Source organism: Ictidomys tridecemlineatus, chromosome 4 (genome assembly GCF_052094955.1).
Source record: "Ictidomys tridecemlineatus isolate mIctTri1 chromosome 4, mIctTri1.hap1, whole genome shotgun sequence".
Taxonomy (NCBI): Eukaryota; Metazoa; Chordata; class Mammalia; order Rodentia; family Sciuridae; genus Ictidomys; species Ictidomys tridecemlineatus.
In genome coordinates, this window is record NC_135480.1 from 158,170,934 (window position 1) to 158,187,612 (window position 16,679).

Consider the following 16,679-nt stretch of genomic DNA (forward strand, 5'->3'; position numbering starts at 1 on the left):
AAGAGAAGGAGTTAGGGTGTGATTTTTGAAAGAAAGCATATCATAATATTTATCATAATATTTGCTATTAGAGATCACCACCCAGGCCCACTGGAGCACTGAGGACTCACAGTGACATTCAAGAAATTTGTGGCTCTAACAGCGTTCAGTTAATGAGACCAGACGATGAGTGCTTCTCTTAATCACACACCTACTTAGAGCTGAATCATAGGATGGCTCTGATGGGGCAGTGAAGAAGATCCTAAGAAGTGGGCAGATAGCCCATTGCATGCAGGACTGTAACAACCCTGGCCAAGACGCTGAGCACTCGCCACCGTGCGTCATTGTCAGAGAGGTTCTCCTTATATTAACTCACTGAATACAGCACTAGCTGTGAGAACACTTTATGGGCAGGGCATTGGGAACACCATGGCGGCGAGGATGTGCAGAGCTTCTGAAACTTCCCCACAGGCCTCTCACACATCCTCGGAGATGTAAACAGACCTTCTAGAGGCTCCCATCTGAGTTTTGCACAGGTCATGCTCACAGTCTGATTCTGGACCATCCATAAGTGGAAATTTTTGCACCAAGTAGCCCTTTAGGAGACAGTGGTGCATATGGTAGAAAGCAGACATTGTTGTACCTGTACCTTGCCAGCCAACTTGCTCAGAGTAGACTGGGATTGAGGCCTCCCTCTTATTTTCATGTCCCACATGAGCTGGGTTACTTTCTTTGATACTTGCCACAGTTATGGCCTCCAGCCTGTGTCCCATTGGTATTTCTGACTGGTCACTGATAAGCTCCATCAGCTTGGCTAAGGGTAAATAGGAGGCTTTAAAGCATATGTCTTCATGATAGGAATGGTTCTTTATTAAAAGTCACATCTTGCCACAGCAAACTCCTTAGATAAGTAAGGTTGTAGTGGTTAGCTGAATATTTTGATTAATCAAGAGTTACTACAGAGGTTATCCATTCATTACAAATTTTCAAATAATTAGAATCCGGTTTCTTCTAAAATAACTCCATGCATGAGTTAATATTTCTATAAAGACTCAGAAGTCACTGCAGGTTTTATGTTTTTATAACGTCTTAAAAGTCATTATTATGAAGGTAGGTTAGGCATAAGAAGTTGTGAAGGAAAAAGAAGGCAAAGAATGTGTTCCGGTGGACCCCAGGGTCACTCTGGGGTTTGAGTGTAGATGTCAACTTGCAAAGTTATTCATCTTTTAGGTTACTCTTGGCATGGGCAGACTTTCAAAGAGTTTCATGGGGCTAGGCCAGAGGACAGATGCCACCTCAGATAGCGTCTTGGGCATCCTCTGACCCATTTTCCAAAAGGCATCTATCAAAAACTTCTCTGCTAATCAAAACCAGCTTCAGATGAGGGTCAGACTGCAGCTTCCAGGGCCACTGCTTTTTAAGGAGCACTGAAATCTTACCTGAGTAGAAAATTCTACTGGAAATGTATTGAGATAAAAGTACTTATCAAAAGTATATGTGTAGTTGGAACATTTAAAAGAAATATTCTTTGCAATGAATTGGGGTTTCATGACAGTTTTGTATCATTTTGTCTTCAAAGGAGGACAGATATGGTTGGCTACAGAACTTTTGTTTCTGGATGAGGTATGTAAATTTGGGGCAGAGCTGAATTGTTCAGAGCATCATTTTATCAGATATCCTCTTCCTTTCCCTCTAACTCCTCCACAAAAATATTGAGCAGATATTTAAAGCACAACAGCTTGGAGGGATGTTAAATTGCTGCTTCCCAGGAAGAGCATCATGCCTCTGTCTACCTTTGTTCCTAATGCACCAGTAGTTTAACATGCACTTGTCAACTTAGCTTCTGACTCCTCTCACCCTACTTTTTTTTTTTCCTTTTCACTCTTGGTTATACTTCCATGAGGAAAATGGGAAGAAAAAGAAGTGACTCTAAAACAGTCAAGGATTCTACTTCTTGACAATTCTAATTTTTTTAAAGAAGGTAAAAAAAAAACAATTGAGGAAATTGGAATTGGGGGGTTAAAATAATTCTCCGAAGTTACCTGTATTTGACTATAAATAACTTACACTAAAGGAGATCTTATAAATTACCCAAGAGGCTTTGCAGATGTGAAGATGGCCATCCAAATTGACTGACTACACATAAGCCAGCACATACCCAACCGGGGATAATCTATGAGGCACAGGAAAAGGATTCCCAAGACTGAAAGAGCATGAAAGATGTGTCTGTCTAGTCATCATTCCTTTGTGTTCTCACCTTCTTTTTACCTAATGATGTATAGGGAAAGAGGCTCCCAAGCTTATTCATGAAAATAACACGATCGGCTTATATTATGAACTTTTATTTGATAAACATTTATACAGGGGTTAGCATGTATTCTGGAGATTCTGACTATTTAACCATTTATGGCCATAAGAACCCTGTCATTATTCACATTATACAGAGGGAGAAACCAAGGCACAGAGGTAGCACAGAGGTGAGGCACACGTTAACAATCTGGCCCAGAGTCCATGCCCTTAAAACTAAGCCTCCCAGACTTCTGAATTCTGCTCCTTAAGTTTGTCCATAAGTTTTTCTTTTAATCCCCTATCATCTGCCTAAACTAATGAAGGTACAAAGATCTGATGCTGCTGAGAGCAAAGAGACTTTGCTGATTGAGAAGCAGTCCTTCAGGATGAAAAAACAGGGCCATATGAAAACACGCAGAGATGTCCTGAGTTTCATGCAAACATCAGCTTTGTACAGAGCAAAGGGAAGAAGGCAGGTGAGGGTGAGGCTGAGGAGGTAGATTAGACCATATGGGATTGCAGAAAGACACCTGCACGTGTATGTTTAGAAGTCTGTGACCATGTAGTTCTGGTTGTGTGTCCCTGTGTGAGAATGCATCCATGCATTTATGTTTTTATACCCCCAGGTGCATGTGTATGTATGTGAATATATGTGTGTATAAATTCAAGGGCTTGCTAAAATATACAGAAGGTGCCACAATAGACTTCCAATGTGACTTGGTCTCTGCCTGCTTAGTGAGTCCAAATTCATTTTTGACAATTCTAAAAACAACACTTTTTTCACCCCTGAAAGAGCTCTTGTTTGCTCACAAGTGCACAGGATGAGCAGTACACTTGGCATTTTTTCTCTTCTTTAAATGAAGCTGAGGGCCAGTTTCAGAAGACGAGAGAATCCTCTGGTGTGCCTGTTCCCCAAGCAGCAGCCCACCCCTTCTGGCAGCCAGGACCAGCGTGACTCACAGGCATGAACCATCACAGCCTGAAGCAGGGACTATCGAGGGCTCCCCCAGCTTTCACTTCCTCAAACCCTTATATTTTTAAGACCCCCTCCAGGGCCAACCTTGTTGTCCCCAGAAACAGCGCTTTTCAAGGGAGCTGCTGCCTTCAAGCCACGGGTGTTGCTGTCAGTGCTGCTGCTACTGTTTCAGCACCGAGTGTGAGCACGTCTGTGGGCATCTGTCTGCAGAGGTGTCAGGCCAGACTTCTCTGCTGAAAGGTGATGGCTGGAATGAGCAGAGGGTGGAGAGAGAGGTCACCAGAGTGACTTGACTTGGGGCTTGGTCTAGATGCCTCCGAGGCTGGGAAGATGAGCGGGCCCAGCAGAGGGCGCTACCGCGCCGGCGCTCATCGCACCGCGCAGACCCGGGCGGGTGGCGGGCGGTGGTGGTGGGGGAAGTGTTGGGAAGACAGGGACGCACAGGAAGACCAAAGTCTGTCCCCTCACCTCTGTCTCCCTCCTTATCCTGACTTTTCTCCTCTCCGCCCCCTCCTCTCCCTTTTCCTCTTTCTTTCTTTCTTTCTTTCTTTCCATCTCTAGCCCCCACCCCTCTCCCCAACTTGAGCAACTCACCCCAGGGAGCCTAGAGTCTAGTAACTGAGTGTTAATTATGTCTGAGTGGATTCTAGAGAAAAAGAAAACCATATACTGTATCAGCAGAGAAATGGTTTCACTATGAGGAAACTAATGATGCTTTTATCAGGAACAATATAAAGATTGCTTTTTTACTAGTGTGTGTCCCATAGGGCTCAGGGCTATGAGATATTTCTGTATCTGGCTTTAGGTTCCTCTGAGCTTTTACATAATCAAATCAATATAGCCATGATTCACCCCCTGGCAACAACTGCTCCCTGCAAGTTTGCTGTTGCTCCTTTAGTGGCTAAAGAGAAAATAAATAAATATATAGAAAGGAACTTATTATGAATCTGTAAACATTGATTTGTTCGGTCTTCAGTCTTCCTTTTTAATTGCTCTACATACACAGGCGCGCGTGCACATGCACACACACACACAGACACACACACACACACACAGTGATCTTATAAGTTCTTGGTCAGTTAGAAAATGAGGTGGCAAAGACTGCCAGAGGGTTTGCCATTGTCCCTTTGGAGGAAGCTGATTCCCTTGTTCAGAGAGAACAAAACCAGAGTTGGAGAGTCTGTGGCTTGCCTGTCCCCCAGTGTCCTTTTCATTCATTTTATTCACCTTTTTCCCCATCCCTGTGAATTCCTTACATTCCGGGCATGATTCTGGTCCTTGCTTTTCTCTTTGAATTACCTTGTTTTTATCAGGAATTCCCCTCCCCTTCCCTTCACTGGCAGAAATCATCTGCCTTGGACCTGTATGTGTCCCCAGGGCTGTTGGTGAGGCCCCAGCCTTCTCTACCCCCATCCTTAAGCACAGCTTGTCTGGACCCCAAAGAGAACAGAGTATGGATGTGAGAAGCAGGAGAAAACGCACACACTGGGTGAAAGCAGTCCTCACCACACTTCTCTGTCCTCCTGAGCACTGGCCCCAGACTTGACAGTTCATGGAAGGACAGTACCAGGAGCAAGTCCTGAATTCTTTCAGAACACACCCAGTTTGCCACTCCTTCTCTTCCTCTCCTTTCTTTCTTAAAGTCAAGGAACAAAGACATCTTTCAGACTCAATCATGGGGGAGGAGTCCGTGTCATCCTCCGTGTCATCTACTCTTCCTAGACACACTGGGAAGCCCATGAAATGCACCTCTTTCAGCATCACTTGCTGCCTTGGATCGACAAAGTCAACTATTATATAAGTGTGTTTGGCTGGGCTTGGAGGAGTAGAGATGGGGCCGCGCAGGCAGTCCGCTGGGCACGAGGACAGGCTAAGGATTGCTCTGTATTCTCAACTCTCATCTCTGACTTAACGGCCTTGTTCATAGAAATGCTTCATTTTTCCTGTCCCCTGGAAGAAGAAAAGCATTTGAAGTAATAACAGAGACAAGGCAGGAAAGAAAACCACTTATGTAATCAGGTGTGCTGAGCCCCGAGGAACACAGCATCCTAAAAATGAAAGGGCCCCCTAATTGTGATGGAGGCTTCTTACTGAGGCATGTTCCCCTGACAGGCAAACTACTCTCCTCTGGGAGGACATTGAGAGCAGAATTCTGCAATGATTTCACTTCTTGGGGAAAATATTTGCTCCTGAAGAGCATCAACTTATAGTATACTCAGTCCTGTTTCCAGGCATCAGGACAGACAGGCTCCAGCTTGGGCTTCATGGAAGGGAAGTGACTTTCAGGCCCCCGTGGGTATCATATGGTGGCATCGACAACATAGCATATTAGCATCCAAAGTCTCAACGGGGGTCATTTATTGAATATCCACCATGTTCTGAAGACTGCTAGGAGATTTGTGTGCATTACTACAGTAAAATTGACTTCAGTCTTCAAGATGATACAGCAGCAAAAGCCTTAGCATTCCCATTTTATGGAAAAAGAAATTGAGACTCCAATAGTTTATGTAATTTACCCAGGATATAGAACTGGTCTGTGATCAAGCAGGGGTTCTAACTGAGTCTCTTTGATCCTCCAATCTCAAGTCTTTCTGTCATGCCAGCATCATAGTAAGTACAGAAAATATGCCAAGGTTACCTTGTGGCATTCCTGAATAAACAAAAAAATGACTTTTAAAAAATAAATATTAAAAATCATATTGCTACCCCATTAAACCCACTATTTCATGGAAATTATTCTTAGAAAGAGGCTATTTTCCTGTTTTTTGTTTGTTTGTTTTGTTTTTTAAAGGAATCACTGTAAATCAATTAAGTAAAATACTGAGGTGGTAGAGAGAGCAGATACGGTAAAGACCATGAAGGAAGTAAATGATTGGAGATTGGGTATGCTAGTCAGTCATGCTATCTTATAAGCAAGACAAGTAGAATGTTAGTAGTTAGTAGTTGCCTATAATTTTGTGTTGAGAAGGATTCTGAGGTCCCGTGTGTTATCTATTAGTGATGTCTGCCATGGAGCATGGGGCTGGGTTGGGGGAATGGGGAAGAACAGCAACTTGTGAGGTCTCCTTGCTCTCTTTGATCACGCCCAACATACTTCTTTCCCAGAGGGGGAAGACCCAGAAAAATTAATTGAGCTATTGAAATGCTCAATTAAGTGATGATTCTACAAATAACACCTCTTTCCAACAGGCTTACACATTTGCTCATGGTTTTGTACAGTTCATACTTGGGGAAAGGGAGTCATGATCACGCATAATTTCACCCACTCAGACTATTCCAGTGAAAAGGCAGAATTGCACTGGAGTGCTATCTTATTTTAGGTGTGATCCCAGGAAATAACTGTGTCCCTTTCAACCTTTTGAACTTTCTTCCTCCATGCATCAAACTATTGTGTCAAATGAAATAAATGACTTAAAGCACCCATTATGAAATGCAAAGAAAAGTTCAATAAAGGAAAACTCATATTTTGTCATTCTCTTACCCATACAGTGACACTTATGAAAGCCCTTAGGTCATCAACATTTCCCCTGTAGGGTTTTCACTACAACCACGACAGGCCATTCACCTCTTGGCACGCACATGGAAGGCTCAGCTGGCTCTTCCCAAGGCCTTTGTGGACATCCTCGCTTTGGCACACAGCCCTCCATCCCCACCAACACAGAGACACCCAGACCCTGACCACACACGCGCACACCAGAAAAATCAGAAAATGCACTAAGAAAAATCTAATAATACTTACTTGAGGTTTTTAAACTCCTTGGGGGTAGATAGATACAAGGCAGTAAACCAGCATAGGGAAAGAAAAACAGTTTAAAAAAAAAGAAACTAATAAAAAAATCCCATAGGAAGGAAATGGAAACCCCCCACCCCCAAAATGGAGCTAAATTGTGTGGTTGCTGTTAGCCACTTTCCTGGAAAGGAGGCCAGAAGCTGAGAGTGTGGAGCACTTAGACTGGAATTGTTTTCTAAACAGATTTTCTTTAGCGTGTATTTTTCACATATTTTAACCTTTCTCAAAACACCCTGGCCAAAAGCCATAAAAATTCTGTACTATTAAACTTGAATTAGGGGCCTGTGCCGCTGAGGGACCCAGCTGGATCTCTTCTGGCAACAGGGAAGAGAGGGAGGAGGAAAGAGCCACCCTGTCCTGCTGCCCCCAGGTGCTTGGGTAGAGCCCGCTGGGGAATGCTCAGCTGATCTTGGCTTCCCAGCTATTAACAGTGGGGGCAGGACTGGGGAGCAAGGAGAGAAATTTTAAAATACAATAAAGGGACATGCTTATGTTGAGAATTGGGTGGAAAATTACATCTGTGTGTTTTCAGAACCAGCAAGAGAGGTTACAATTTGTGTGGCCAGTTTAGAAGGGAGTGGCATCTCTCAGGACTTGCAGGGTGTGCTTAGAGGTAGGGCATATTGGGAATGAAGAAGGGCCGAAGCTTTATTCAAAACAGTAGGTTTTAACTATAGCCTAGTTGGTCACAACAGACCTGTTTACAAGTCAACACCAGTTGTGGCCAAAGAAATGCCAATTTCTATCTTGTGATGTTCCATGGTCCTTGGGGAAAACTCAAAGGCTTTGCCTTTTCCATCAGGAACACAAACTCTGGATGCAACATGAGGCCTGGGTGGCACATGGGGTCATCTTCCCTTATGAGAGTCCTGCACATCCTGGTTTGAGAGAACCAGAGGACAGTTCTATATTCAGAATTGAGTGGGCTGATTGATTTCATTGGAAAATGGACATTTTAGCTTCTCTCCAAGGAATAAGCCTAGATGTGTCAGCAAGGAGTCCCTTTGGACACATCGACCCAAGCTAAAATATTGTACTTACAACATATCATGTCTACTGATTCTGGTACTGCTAGCTGTGCTGTCTGATGGTCCACCCAGGAAGGATGAGAGGGAGAGGAACAACAATCGCTTCTCATTGTAGAGTGGTCTTGCTCGAGTGCATCAAGCCACCTCAGGCCTAGGCCTGCAGGCAGTTTGGCAGTTGTCAAGGGCTCATCCAGCCCTGGCACTAAGTCTGTTACAGTTGGGAAGAGCTTTCAGCTCACAGATGTTTTGCAGCAATGGGTGGAACATAAAAACCGTCTGCTGGTGCCACCCAGCCTTGCAGCTGGAATCTGAGCTTGGGCTGCTAAGACATGACCAAAGGAAACAAATGTTTGACCAGACATCTGAGAACATCTGTTTTGTTTTGCTTGTGTGGATGCAACGCCTGGCCTGAGGTGTCTACTCTTGGCTCAGATGCAAAATGGAGCCCGTTGCAAACACGGGCCATGCCAAATACGAGCAAAGTCTACCTAGGTGATTGTACTGGTCTCTATTTGAATCCTTATGCTGGGCGTCTTCCCGTTTTTTTTTTCCAAATCAAAAGGAAAAGACAACAGTGCACCTGGGATTTGAACCCTCCGGGCTATGAACCCTTTTTTGGTTTCCTACTTGGCATACCTGAGGGCCTCAATTCATTGCTGCTTAAACTTCCCCACAATTGCGCCCTTCTTTCCTGCCCAGGACAAGAAAGGGGATACTGAGGAAAGGATACTTAATGCACCTGTCTTGGCAGCCAGAAAGCACCAAGAAAAAGAAAAGAACATTTAAAAAGAATCAGCAGCAATTATATCCCGGTGATGTTTCCTGGGCTTTGTAAGGATGTCCAGTCTCCTGTCCAGCGGTGGCTACCGTTTGTCGGTGGCAGAAATGATGCCTGGTTTATTCTTAGTAAAGTGCTTCGGGAGTCTGAGCCTGAGGGGCTGTGGAATGGAAAAACAACAAAACAAAACAGGGCTTGTGCTGCCTGTCTCCTAGAGATATTCAAGGCTGGGTAAGGACAGTAGATAGAGGTGGGGACAGAGACATTGCTGCATGCGAGTGCCCTCGTCCCCCGCCTTCTGCCTCCCAAATCATGATTGTTTTATGCTGTTCTTTTTCCCTTTGGTGAGGAAAATGGGATGTGGTGTCAATTACTGGGAAAAATATACAAAGACCTAATGGCTAATCTATTCTTCTAAGTATGAGGATGGCTACTACACCTAAGAGACTCCATCTAATTGTATAATAAAACTCGAATCATTTCCAGTGGCTTGGACACGCCAGGTCTGTTCGAGAAGGCTCGGGTTGCTGCTGCTGCTGCCCTGGGCAGGCGAGCGGTGAGCTGACCCTGGAAATTGCTTGTGGGTAAAATCTGAGGAGCATCTGAGGGGAGTCAGGAATATGGCTGCAGGGAGCAATGAGGACTGAAAAGACGCTGTGCCGTAAATAGTATCTTCTTGTTTTATGTGTCTCCGCGGTGGTACATGTTTTCTCAGCTCCAATGTCTATGTCAAGAGCCTAACCTTGGAGAAGCCTACGGTACTGCTCCAAGGTGTTCTTCCCCTTCTTTCCTCTTCCCTGGACTCATCTTTTGTAAGACTGTCATTTAAAAAACTCACAGTGCCAAGTGCTTTCACGTCTATTTTGTTTAATTTCATCTTCCTGACAACCCTCAGAGGAAAATCCAATTATCATTTTATAGATGAAAAATCCAAGGAAGTTAAGTTGTCCAAAGTTCCATGGCTGAGAAATGATGGCAACCAGGATTCAAACCCAGGCTTTCTAACTAATTTCTGGCCTTTTCTGATCCTTCAGGGCTGTTCCCGTGAGGAGCCAGCAGGTCATCCCCACAAAGCCCTCGTGAATGGTCTTGGGGTGAGGCTGTGGTGAGACCTGAGGCTGGGAAGGGAGGTGCACAGAGAGAGGGAGGTGGTGACGAACATCCTAAAATTAGCTCTCTCCTTTCAACTCTTTCTGATCTGATCTAAAAACATGAAAAGGCTTGCAACCCTCTTGCATGTAAATCCAACGACAGCTTCTAACGCCACCACAAAAGGCAAAGCCTCTGTTTATTTAAGCATTGGGAATTTTTGAAAAAAGAAAAATACATCTGGGAGTAGAAGTCACTGGGTTATAAATGAGCTCTCACCCCACCAAAGAAAAAAATAATAATTATAATAAAAATAATGGCACCATATTCTCTGATAAACCAGTGCCAGAAAAGCTCTTGGGGATCAAGTTTTGTCAGTCCCCAGCTTTTACCAATTTAAATTCTTGGCAGAGTATTAAAAAAAAAAAGTATAAGGTATTTGAAACTCCAGTCCCTCAGGTACTAAATCTAGTGTTTCCTGGCAATAGATGAATGTTGCTGGAGTGAAAACCTAGCACCACAGGGCCATATCTCCATGGCTGTTCGTATTTATACTTAACAGACAAATATGTCATTCTTTCAGGATCCCTTTACAGGGCCAATTTTTTCCCCTCTCTCATGTTGCCCACCCCCCTTCTGATAAAAATGAAGGCCATCCAAGCCCAGGACACAGACTGAGTTAGCACAAAACATGCTTCCCCAAAGCTGCTCAGTTTCCTGAGTCACAGGTATAAGAAAAAAGTAGGAAGAGGACTCCGGACCCATAGAGCACTGTGGAGAAGGTGCAAGATCAAGGAGGCACTTGGTAACCCTTCGTCCTTGGTCACTTTACATTTTCTTTTTCTTTACAGAGAGCGGGAGAGCTCGGTGGTCCCTACCATGGTGTGCAAGAACCCGGCTTCTCAGATACCAACCAGCTCTTACTGAACAGAAGCATCCCTCCTTGTATCAACCTCTACACTCCATTCATGAACTCTGGGACTTTTCTATCCCAGGCTGCTGCAATTTTGCTTCATCAAAAATAGTTCTCTAGACTCCTTTCATAATATCTTTTCTACCCCACTGCTTTTAATTGAGTTTCTTCTCTCTCCTCTCCCCTAACCTCTGCTAATGGAATTGAGTCTAGCCTGGAAATATCCCACATGACTCACCTCCCTGTGCCTTGTGGATCACATTTCGGCCTTCCTTACGTAAGGGAAGAGGACACACATTTATTGAATATCTACTATGTTTTGGACACTGCGCTCAGTCCTTACCAATTTTAAACTTGGATGAGAAAACGTATAAATCTCTAGGAGAAAGGAACTGAATTAATATTTTAAGAACTTTGAAACCCTGGGAAGCATTGCATAAGCTATTACAATGCGACATTTCCGTTTCTTTGTCCAATCTAGAGTTTCATATTTTTTTTGCAAGTGGAAAACGTTCAGAAAGAAAAAAAAATGAGTTTTCAGTTAAAGTGTTAAGATATCTCAACCTTCTGTACTTCATAAAATATTTATATCATAACCTGAGGGACACAGGGATGTCTCAGCAGGAATGGAAAATAACTGGGGTGAGATTTTTCTACTAACTTGCCACGGGAACTTCCCACATCTCCTGTGAGTACCACTTAAGATTTAGCCCACGCGGCAGCCTTCCCTAGGCATGGATGCTGCTCAACCCAGGAACCTTAGCATCCTCTTGTACCAACAACGAGAGCCACTTCTCTTTTCCTTCTCCTGCCCCCAAATAAGGCAGCTGCCCAAGGCGGCTCTGAGCTCTCTGCCCTTTATTTCTATTCCCTTTTTAGAGTTTCTCATCTGTTTCTTGAAACTTTAGCTGTGATTTCTATGCCAATTTCTATGCCCTGTGCTGGCCTTTCCTTAGGGCTTCAGTCTTGTGTCCTCAGCTCCTTCTTGTGGGACATTTAAACATGATGGCCTTGCCTCAAATTCAACATGTCTCCAAACAAACCTTTCCCCTTGCAGGATTCCGTATTTTAGGCAATGTCCCCAATTTCCTGATTACCCATATGTGAAATGCTACGCCAGTTCAACTCTCTCCTCTTGTTTAATATTAACAATAGTCAAAAAAAATGGTAGCCATTTATTAATAACAATAACTACCTTAAATTGTATTCTTCCCACACACCATGCAATTTGCTTCATTTGGGTTCACAGTCTCATTGAGTCCCTCAATCACGATTCTATGAAGAATGTATTATTATTATTATTATTATTATTCCTGTTTTCTGGATGAGGAATAAGCTCAGGGATGGGACATGATTGACCCAAGATCATTCTTAGAACGTGGAGCTACAAGAGGTGGGTTTTTGTTCAGAATTGTGAACAGGGTCCACACATGTCACCTCTCTAGTCTATATGGCAGCCAGGCAGAGCCTGATCAGTTCTTCCTAAGAAATGTCTCCTGAAGTCATCTGCCCTGTGTCTTGTATTTAACACAAGCATCCAATCTCTTTGTCTGTATCTCTCCAGAGAAGAGACTCAAGAGATATTGCTGAAGCAAAAAAAAAAAAAAAAAATGAGGATGCAACCAGGGCTTAGGACATAAAGAGCAGCTTTTCTGCCTGGTTTCCCTGAAGAAACTTCTATGGTCCCATCCTGGACAGGATCAGGCACCCAGGTGGGCTCCCATGACTCTTGGTCATTTCCTTTGGGATGCTGACCACCAATGACCATCCATCTGGCTGTAGGTTAGCTTTGAGATGACCAAGCCTGTCTTGTCTACCTCTTTGTCCTAGGGCACAGTGCCTAGGCACACAGTAGGCCCTGAAAAATGTTTGTTCAATTAATAAGTGGATGAACAATGGAATGCTCTCAGATGAAATTAACATAGAGGTCATTCCACCAAAAATATTGATGAAAATTTCCCTATGCCTATGCTTTTGCATATTGTGAAAAGGAAACTCCCTTAAGGTACTATTTCCTTTAGGTCCTCAGACTTTTAACTGCAGGTCAAGAGTTTAAAGAAATCTAGGGCTAAAGTCAGATAGACTTGGATTTGAATCTTTCTCTCCACTTCTTAGTGTGTGAATTTGGACAAGTTATTTAATCTCTCTATACCCATTTCCTCATCTATAAAATGGGGATTATAGGGTGATTGGGAGGAATAAATACAATAATTCGTGTAAAACTCCTGGCATTGAGCCTGGTATATAGTAATCCAATAAATGGTAGATGTCATTGTTGTTGCTGCTGCTGTTCGGAATGGCTTTTCTCCAGCCTCAAAGAACTTGCAGTAGGTGGAGGAGACAAAGTAGCTTAACCTCTCATCTTCAGATGGCACCTCACACCCATGATGCTCAATCAGCAGCCGGTTCAGACCTTGAACCCTTCCAGGCTCATATTCAGTGTCCTGCATGAAAAAGGAACTGATCTAACTCCATTCTGCATGCACCCTTCAATCCCAGTTGGACTTCTAGTTCCCATCTTGCAAATCATGTGATATGAGCAAAGCCACTTTGCCTATACTTTCTGGTTGTTGTTTCCATTCTTTTTTTTTGGGGGGGGGGTGGCTACTGGGGATTGAAATCAGGGGCATTTGACCACTGAGCCACATCCCCAGCCCTATTTTGTATTTTATTTAGAGATAAGGTCTCACTGAGTTAGTTAGCACCTCGCTTTTGCTGAGGCTGGCTTTGAACTCGTGATCCTCCTGCCTCAGCTTCCCGAGTCACTGGGATTACAGTCATGTGCCACCTCACCTGGCTGTTGTTTCCATTCTTAAGGTGCTATGACAGATATCTCAAAGAGCTACGGTCAAGACTAAATTAAATTAGATATTATTCATGAGAAGGCCTTTAAAACACTGGGTCTATCTATAGTGTGTGTTAGCTGCCTCCGCGCCTTAACACGCCTTCTCTTTGCCCACACCTGCTGCACCTCCCCATTTCCTCTGCATACAGTCAACAGCAGTCCTAAGGCCCAAAGGCGGCTCACTCCTGCTGCCCCTGTACATGAACACCAAGCACTGCACAAACATCCTCCTGAGTTTCCAAGTTATACAAAAGAAAAAGGAACTATTGTGAGGAGTTCCTCTCCTTTCTCAGGTCCAGACCTCCTTTCTCACCCTGCTGAGCCTACCTGGTGGTCACCTAGAGTCAGCAGGAACCAGCATGGCCTGCTCTTCTTGTACCCTGCTAGACCCCCTTCTGCCTCTCAGAGCCTCCGAGCCTCCTTTCCACTAGAAGCATCCCATTGTTTCCTGTGCGCCAGGCCTTCCTTCCAGGCTTTCTTGGCTTTCTGAATCTAGAATTCTATTTCTTTGACTTCACTGAGCCCATCAGCAATTCTCCTCACCTATAGAGAAGGGAGAGGAGAGAAGCTTTGTCTTTTTTTATTCTCAGACTTTTCTTCCTTCATCATTTCTTATTGTGTACCCTTAAAATTGGCAGGACTGGGAGGAGATGAAGGAATGTAATAACCTCCCATTCTCCTAGTAGCTTGAGTGTCTATTTGTCTTGAAGATGAGAGTGATGTTGTAGAATAAGTAGGATAAGAATTTGAGAACAGGGGTGAGAACCTGAAGACCATGATCCAGTGAGTGGAAGCTGCATGAGGGAGCAATGGGAGGGGGGGAAGTTCTGGTTTCCTGAGGAGGGACAAAGGAGATGAGGATTTAAGTTGTCTGCTGTAGACCCCTTACCAAATCTTAGTGATGTCTACATTTGTCTTCAAAGTATTGTGTAAGTAAACTCTTTCAGGGCCTCCAAAGAAGGCTGAATTATGCCAACAGGTTGGTGCAGGACCACAATAAGGGAACTTGAGGAAGGGTAGGAGCTGGAGGACAGGGGGACCTCCCATCCCAGGCTTCAATGAGACAACATCTACAATCACACAGAAAGGATCCAGGGACATGGTGCTCCCCTAAGGGTTGTTCAATAATAGTGTCATGAACAGTCTTACAAGGCCTGTTATCATGGAGCAGATAATTTCATGGAAAAGACAAATATACAGACATCCAGCTTAAATCCAAGTCCAAACCTCAAACCAGTAAAGGTGGGACCACCAACTTTTGGCCAGGAATCATAGTGGATAAGATGAGATCAGAGATGAGGTAGGTGGAGGAGGGATGGTGTAAAAGAACATGGAAGAGAGTTGAGCTAGTGACATGAGACTCTGAATGGGACCCGGAATCATAAGAAGCTGCAAATGTGGAATTTGGGTGTTATTACTCAGGCAGACATTGAAAGTCTTTGAGGACACATTTAATATAGTCCAACTGATTGACAGCCAGTGCAGGACAGATGCAGTAGCAACATGTGAGCTTCGAGGCCAGTTAAGAAGTTAAGGTATAGGAGCTGTAGAGGTGGTAGAGAACCTGATCATGGATGAGGGGTCCTCATAGGCCCCCTTTCTCAGCTAGACAGGCTGTATGTAATGGTCCCCTTGGACATGCCTGTGGAGGAAGGAAATCTTGATTCCAAGTAGACCATCAAACAGATTTGGCTTTGGTTGTTCCCCTAGATCCTCCTTTCACCATTCCCAATACACCCATTAAGGAAATGAGCCAAGAAAGCCCCAGTGAAGTAGGTGATTGACAGGTTGGAAAAGATGCTGGGAGAGGGTGTGGTTGGCCTGAGGGTGGGGTCTGGGTGCAGGGGGAGGACTGCTGTGAAGCCACGTGTGAGATGCAGCTGTGTATTGATCAAGCCCATTTTGCACGTGAACCTCATCATCAGCTCTGCTTAAGCCCTCGCTTCCCTGGTAATTGACTCTCGCATATTGATTAAGATGTTGATGTGTCCCAGGATTTCTCAGTGGTGATGCAGGCGCGCCTCCCGGCAGGCTGGGCTGGCAAGACTCTCACTGTAGGGCTGTCACCACGCGCTCCTTAATGGATAAAGCTGTCATCTGAGAGCTGGAATGTCTTGCAGGCACAAAGACGAAATTAACTGTTCAATAATGTATGGGACATGGAAAAAACTTTACCCAACAACTCGAATTGATTGCTGTAAGTGTTTTGACTGCACTTGCCTGCTTTGCATAAAGTCAGCGACTTTGGCTAGCCTGATTTTCACGCACAGCCATTTTTTGGCCTCTTTCAGAATAAGAGTGGAGAGAAAGGCGGCTGCCAGGAAGGAGCTGTCTGGGGAAAGGAGGGATGGTGGGGTGGGGAGCTGGTGGGCACCACTGACACCTCTCTTGGGATCTTTGAGTGATCCCTAGACTTTAAAGCAATGTGTTCCTGGCAGCTGAGTGGAATCTTGCTGGAATGCACCATCTTGGGCGAGGTGGGTGATTCACTGGGTATGGAATTCCTGGAGGCCCATGACTTCACTTTGCCTATGGCTCTCTCCCCTTCATCTGTGTTAGGCTGACCTCCTATAGGGATGTCAGTTAGACAGATGGGAGGAGAGGGCTCTTGGGTCACAACTTTGACACCAGTTTGATAAATAATTTCCATGTCATCTAAATTGGACCTTGCTTATTATGTGGGACTTGGTTAAACATGTGCTCTCTAACCATCCCACAGGTACTAGAAATCACTGTACGTTTGTTTCTCCCCCAGTTGTCTTCCTCTGTATCCTGGGAAAGGGGGAAATATCAAGGTAGCAAACCTATACTCTACATCTTTTCTGCCAAGCTCAGCCTTTTACAAACATAACAAGATCCTTTGAACATAGCTCTGTTTTATCACAGGATCTTTATTGAAGTTTTAATCAACACAAGCAGCTGACAAAATAGGAGATTGCAGATTCGGCTGTACATTATGTATCCTCCTCGAGAGCCCCGAAAAAAAAAATCA